General features: G+C 40.2%; 1 protein-coding gene across 1 annotated transcript in view; it reads left to right on the top strand.

Moving 5' to 3' along the window:
* The window catches only part of begain (brain-enriched guanylate kinase-associated), a 30,836-nt gene that overhangs the window by 9,648 nt on the left and 13,688 nt on the right, over positions 1-7,500 (top strand). The gene's annotated exons all lie outside the window — the stretch shown is intronic.

The raw sequence follows: 7,500 nt of genomic DNA, 5'->3' as shown, positions 1-7,500 counted from the left end.
GAGACCTGAGTCTGTAACTCAGAGCTGCAGATCTCCTCATGCACGTTAAAAAACTACTCATCCGTCCATTTGATTTTTTTATATTGTAATATTTAATCAAAATGTCATAACTGGGTCTTCCCGTGAAAAGACAAACTTCTCTCTAGTGACGTATGCTGGTCTTCTGCAATCATTCAGTGCGTTTAAACTCCGCCCCTTTCCCACAATACACTGCATTCTCACATTCAGATCCAGTGCCATTTTTCAGTGCCACGCCCACATCTCAACACCCAATCAACACTCAGTGCATGAAACCAAGCCCCGCCCTACATTTTTACTTTTTTTGATAATCCGTTTCATGCACAGTATGACAAAAAAAGATGAGGTTTACAGAGATGCATCACTGATAAAAGAGCGTCTCCTCTGGGCTCGGGATTAACAGCAGCGGCTCAGCGGGAGTGTTGGACTAGGACACAATCACACAAACAACAAACAAATATTTGAATCCATGGAATGAAAGCAGATCTTGTGTTCATGTAAAGGTCTCATTCCTGATGATTTTCTCACACTGAACACACACACACACACCACTGATGTCTGAGGAGTGAATCAGACGGTTCTGTCTCTCTGGTGTTTCTCTGCACTAGAAACACGTTTGATGCCCTGCTGCACAGAAACTGTCATGATGAAGCTCCAGTTTCTCTGACGTGTGAAGAATGAGAAGAAACAGCAGAGCTCCAGTGTGAAGCAGCGATGCACAAACACAGTCCGACTGGAACAAACACCCGCAGTGTGTGTGTGTGTGTGTGTGTGGTGTCTCAGTGGTCATGTGACAGATGGTTGTTTTGTCTCTGTAAAGCTGCCAGAGCTTCTGTTGACAAGCTTCACTTGAGATTTCACAAAAAAGTTTTTTTTTTTACATTTTATTTTATTTTATTTCAAGGAACAAAAATGTATTTAATGGTTTTAATGGTTACGGCGGATCTTGAGCTGTTCTCTCTCTGTTTGCTGTTGTGAAGCGAATGGTTTTAAACACAAATATTAACACTCACAATAGTTCTGTAATGCAATCCTCCGGTTTAGTTAAACAGCTTGTTAGGTTAGGTTAGGTTACTTTATTGGTACCCGTAGGTACCAATTGTGTGTCTGTGTGTGTGTCTGTGTGTATTTGTGTCTGTCTCTCGTGTGTGTCTGTGTGTGTCTCTCGTGTGTGTCTGTGTGTGTCTCTCGAGTGTGTCAGTGTGTGTCTCTCATGTGTGTCTCTCGAGTGTGTCTGTGTGTCTCTCGTGTGTGTCTGTGTGTTGTTGTGATGCTGCATAATTATGTGCTGAATATTCTTGACTCGTTCGTCCATCCGCCTGTGTGTGTGTGTTTGTGATTCTGCAGGAAACACTCACAAACACACTAAGAAAAACATGAAAAAGGTTTATATCGGGAAAACTGCAGTAAAAGCAGCAAGAAATGGTGGTAAACATCAGAAGAGAAGGTAAGAGTGACGAGAGAGACTGAATCCATCATCAGACTCTTCATCTGAATGTCATCTCCATCATCATCATCATCTGATCCTGTTACGATCGATCATCTTCTGATCCTGTTACGATCGATCTCTCTAATCCAGTTACGACAGACATCAGTGACATCACTTCCTGATCCGTATCGCCACAGTGAACGTTAAAGGCACAGGGGCCCATATTTGGTCCCCTAGATAAATGAATAATAAATCTAAGAACATTTTGCTAATATTGCCATTAAATTATGAAATAGTCATTTCTAGATGTTCTCTGAAGATCCAAAACATCCAGTTTTTAAAAAAAATATACATTTTAAAAACATGTTTTTTCTTGGTTATGTGAACGTTAAGGGAACGTTTCATCGTATCATTCTTCAGACATTATGGGAACGTTACTTTTGAATGTTCTGAAACAAGTAGCGACATTTAAAAACGTTAGACACACGTCCAACTAAAACATTAAAAATTAAAAATAAACGCTTCATGAAAGATGTAGCCTATAAATAATGTTTTTGTGCGTTTAGAGAAAATTTTTAAAGACCAGATAACTTTGAGAGAACGATCTATTAATGTTCCTGGAGGCGTTTGCTCAGAACTTTGACCGAATGTTAACTGGGTTAAAGTTAACTACTAAAGTTAAATACTTTGGTAAAACAGAACAATAATTTTTCTAGTAATACCAAACGTTATATTTTTATTTTAGCTTTTAGCTTTCGCATACAGTTGAATGTGATATAACTGGTTTGAAATCAGATGAAGCAAGCAGTCATGTGACACGAATCAATCATGATTATTTCTCTTTCATTTTATGATTTTAAGAGTCATTAAAGTATAATAATATCTCAGGCTTATGGATATTCCACAAGTGCATGAATAAATCATGTTTAGTGCTTTTGATCTAAGACTGTGTTTGGTGTGTGAGCATGTGGTACTTTATGTCCTGTGATCAAAGCTGAATTTATTTGATCAAAAATACAGTAAAACAGTGAAATATTATTCTAATGTAAATCATCTGTTCTCTATGTGAATATATAGTAAAGTGTAATTTATTCCTGTGATCAAAGCTGAATGTTCAGCATCATTACTCCAGTCTTCAGTGTCACATGATCCTTCACAAATCACTCTAATATGAGGATTTGATGCTCATTTATGATTATTATCAGTGTCCAACAGTTCAGATTATTGTGGAAACTGTGTTGCATTTATTTTTCAGGATTCTTTGATGAATAGAAAGTTCAAAAGAACAGTTTTTCTATTTGAAATAGAATATTTTGTAACATTATAAATGTCTTTATCAATTTAATGTGTTTTTGATTAATAAAAGTATTGATTTCTCAAACCCCAAACTTTTTAAAGGTTATGTATCATGGTTTCCACCAGAAATATGTTTTCAACACTGATAATCATCAGAAATGTTTCTTGAGCATCAAATGCTGACAATAAACAGCACAAAACTTTAAAAGAGCAGCTTACACCTTCCACTCTTCCGCACACAAACGTGCAGCCGACACAACAGGTCCACTATACCGTACACAAACATGACAATAACAACAAAAAATGTTCTCTTTTAAAACACAGAAGTAGAACTAGAAACACAACAGACTACAAACACAACAGATGACTCACCCCAGACAAGTAATCACAAATATCTAAAGACAAACACCAGGCATTAGTCTGAAGTCCACACAAGTTTTTTATTTATTAACTCACACAAATATTCCCTTTTTACTAGACTGACTTTTTAAAAATGCTGCCTTAAATTTTTAAGAACAATCAACTTGGATGTTTAAGTCATTTCAACTGAAATAATCTGTCATTAAAGGATTAGTTCACTTTCAAAAAATGTTTTGCTGATAATTTACTCTCCTCCTCGTCATCCAAGATATCCATGTCTTTCTTTCTTCAGTGGAAAAGAAATGAAGGTTTTTGAGGAAAACATTCCAGGATCTGGGGCCTCATTTATAAAACTTTGCGTAGGATTTGCGTCAGAAGTGGCGTACGGATGAAACATAGGACGTGCGTACGCACAGAAATATTCGGATTTATAAAGCCGTGCGCACGCACATCCTACGCAGTTTTCCCTTAATAAATCACAATCAATTTTAAATGTAGCGCAGCTTTTGCGGCTTCATGTCACGCCCATAGTTGCCCATAAATAGTCTGTGAAACGCCCACAAGTTAATATTCATCGATTGCGAAATCATGGCAAACACAGAGGAAAACCAAGAAACGTAACTTCACTCACGTCATTACGCCTTGTGACGGCATCATGGCATTTTATTACCATCCATTTGATTGCATCTGACAAGCTACAGATGTGTTATGAGGATGAATTGCATAACATGCCAATATTATTGCAGAACATATTTCACTTTTCATTTTGCAAATATGTGTTAATTTGCATTTCTGTTGTAATCTTCGTTTGCTTTTGTTTGTTTACACTGCAGATCGATCAAACGGGTGTTCGTGTCGGCTGTTAATTGTAAGACTTGCTAACTCTTCATGTTATTTATGAGAGGCATAATGGCCATTTCTTTTACAGTTTCTACAGTTTCACACACTTCACGTGTTTCTTCATTCTGCCGACGGTGTCGCCATTTCTCATTTCACCCGTTTCTGTGCGTACGCCTGGGTCAGACCTTGCGTGAAGGACCGCACATTTTCCCGTCAAGTTTACTTTTTATAAATACCAATTATTGCGTAGAGAGCGGCGTACGCCTTCTTTTGTGCGTACGCAACGTTTATAAATGAGGCCCCAGGATGCAGCTTCACAGTCTCCACACGATCCCAGTCGAGAAATAAGAGTCTTATCCAGCGAAACCATCGGCCATTTTCTAAAAAAAAATATATATAAATACTTTTTAACCACAAATGCTCGTCTTGTACCATCTCTGAGATGCGCCACGCATTACATCATCACGTTGGAAAGGTCACACGTCACGTCATCTATTATTTATTTTAGTTTTATTTTATTATTTAACTATTATTTAGTAATTTGTCTGTGTTCTCCGGTTCAGAAAGGATTTCAGAATGAAAATGTCATCTCATTTTCTCCTCCAACTTCAGAATCGTCCGACATCTTTGTTTTAATTTATTATTATTATTTTTATTTTTTTCGTGACCTTTCCAACATGATGATGTAATGCGTGGCGCATCTCAGAGATGGTACACGACGGGCATTTGTGGTTAAAAAGTATATATATATTTTTTAGAAAATGGTCGATGGTTTCGCTGGATGAGACTCTTATTTCTCGACTGGGATCGTGTGGATACTGTGAAGCTGCACTGAGACGGACATCTGAACCTTCTGTGAACATTGGAATAGTCGGTTGCCATTGAAGTCCATTATATGAAGAAAAATCCTGGAATGTTTTCCTCAAAAACCTTCATTTCTTTTCCACTGAAGAAATAAACACATGGATATCTTGGATGACGAGGGGTGAGTAAATTATCAGCAAAACATTTTTTGAAAATGAAGTAATCCTTTAAAGAATGAGTTGAATCTTGCATAACATATAAAAAACAGTTGAAAATCGCTTAACTTATTTTGATGAGTTAAAGCAATGTAAAAGCATGTGTTGTCCTAACTTATTGATCATATCATTTTTTCAGTATACCTTCAAAAAGTGAAGCTCTAAACCAATAACACATGAGAAACACAAGGATTCCTGCCTAGCGTTCCCTAACTCATCTCCTGACCGGGCACGTTCCCTAACTCCTATCCATCTCCTGACCGGGCACGTTCCCTAACTCCTATCCATCTCCTGACCGGGCACGTTCCCTAACTCCTATCTCCTGACCGGGCACGTTCCCTAACTCCTATCTCCTGACCGGGCACGTTCCCTAACTCCCATCTCCTGACTGGGCACGTTCCCTAACTCCTATCCATCTCCTGACCGGGCACGTTCCCTAACTCCTATCTCCTGACCGGGCACGTTCCCTAACTCCTATCTCCTGACCGGGCACGTTCCCTAACTCCTATCTCCTGACCGGGCACGTTCCCTAACTCCTATCCATCTCCTGACCGGGCACGTTCCCTAACTCCTATCTCCTGACCGGGCACGTTCCCTAACTCCTATCTCCTGACCGGGCACGTTCCCTAACTCCTATCCATCTCCTGACCGGGCACGTTCCCTAACTCCTATCTCCTGACCGGGCACGTTCCCTAACTCCTATCCATCTCCTGACCGGGCACGTTCCCTAACTCCTATCTCCTGACCGGGCACGTTCCCTAACTCCTATCCATCTCCTGACCGGGCACGTTCCCTAACTCCTATCTCCTGACCGGGCACGTTCCCTAACTCCTATCTCCTGACCGGGCACGTTCCCTAACTCCTATCCATCTCCTGACCGGGCACGTTCCCTAACTCCTATCTCCTGACCGGGCACGTTCCCTAACTCCTATCTCCTGACCGGGCACGTTCCCTAACTCCTATCCATCTCCTGACCGGGCACGTTCCCTAACTCCTATCTCCTGACCGGGCACGTTCCCTAACTCCTATCTCCTGACCGGGCACGTTCCCTAACTCCTATCCATCTCCTGACCGGGCACATTCCCTAACTCCCATCTCCTGACCGGGCACGAGGCGACTTTAAAAGCAAAAACTCTGCAACTGAAGGCCATATAATCAGTGCTCCCCCCGACAGAGAACAAGTCTCTCTCACCCAGGATAACCTCGAAAATAAAAAAGGAAAAATATCAAACGAGTGAACCGATGAAAGGATTGAATATTCAACCCAGCTGGAACCCTAACCCTAGAGACTGGAGTAATGATGCTGAAATTCAGCTTTGATCACAGGAATAAATTACACTTTACTATATATTCACATAGAGAACAGACGATTTACACTGGAATAATAATGACATGTTTTTACTGTATTTTTGATCAAATAAACACAACCTTGGTGAATAAAGTGAGATTAAATACATAATTGCTTCAAGTTCACACGGATCAACGGAAACGTCTAAAAACGCTGTATTATTCATGCCAGACTAGTAATTGGTGATGTCACTGTAAAGACTCCGCACACACACGCAGTCAAACACACGTGCCTATAGACTAAACACGTAACACACATGTGCACGCCGTCACCGCTTTGACAGATTCACGTTTTTGATGTTCATACGGAGATGATAACGCTTTCAAAACTCGTTCTCAGAAACGTGCACTTAGAAACCGGTTTCAGAGTTTGTGTTCTCAGGCCAACAAAATGCGTTTGCCGAGCAAATGAACGACCAGAACGCATTAAAAGCTTTCTGTTTTCAGTTGAAAATGGTGTTAGATTTTACTATACTTACTTAAAAACGTAGTTAAGCTGGGCAATGACTTCTAGAGCTGCTGTACAGCCAAACAAACTTAGTTCCATTGTTTTCCTGTTATCTCTGTAAAGCTGCTGTGAAACATTCTCTATTGTAAAAGCGCTGTATAAAATGAAGGTGACTTGACTTTTGAAAACTGTCTCCGAGTAAACAGCAAAAACACGAATCTCTGAAACAGATGACGTCACGCACATACGCATTACGTGTTCAATCTATCGCCATCTACTGGCCTGGCTGCAGAATACAGTGTTTTTAGTCGTTTTCGCGGATACGTGTGAATGCGGATAATTTTGACAATGGTGTCGTCTGTACGCGGAAAACTCAAAGGGAAAACTTCTCGGTTTTAAGTATAAATTGTCAGTTAAGTAATGCATTACTTTTAGCCTGGTTAAACCCAGACCATTCTCAGTAGTAACTGAGTTATGGTCTGGCAAAGCTTCATTAATAACTCATTTCCAAAGGGGCGTCACCAACGGACGTTGCTCAAATGCCTCTGGGCGCAGTTGGATAAACCTAAAACCAATCAGAGCGATCGTCATCGTGTAAAGCCATATGCTGCGTCCCAATTCGCCTGAGTTACACTACGCCATAAAAGTATGTACTCTTTTTGTGAAGAAAAGGTTTTTACTTTTGAATGTGTAGCAGAAAAGTAGGCAAGCTTTGGGACATACTACTTCGTCATCTTTATCGG

Source organism: Squalius cephalus (genome assembly GCF_949319135.1).
Source record: "Squalius cephalus genome assembly, chromosome: 20".
Taxonomy (NCBI): Eukaryota; Metazoa; Chordata; class Actinopteri; order Cypriniformes; family Leuciscidae; genus Squalius; species Squalius cephalus.
This window is presented reverse-complemented; position numbering and strand designations above follow the sequence as displayed.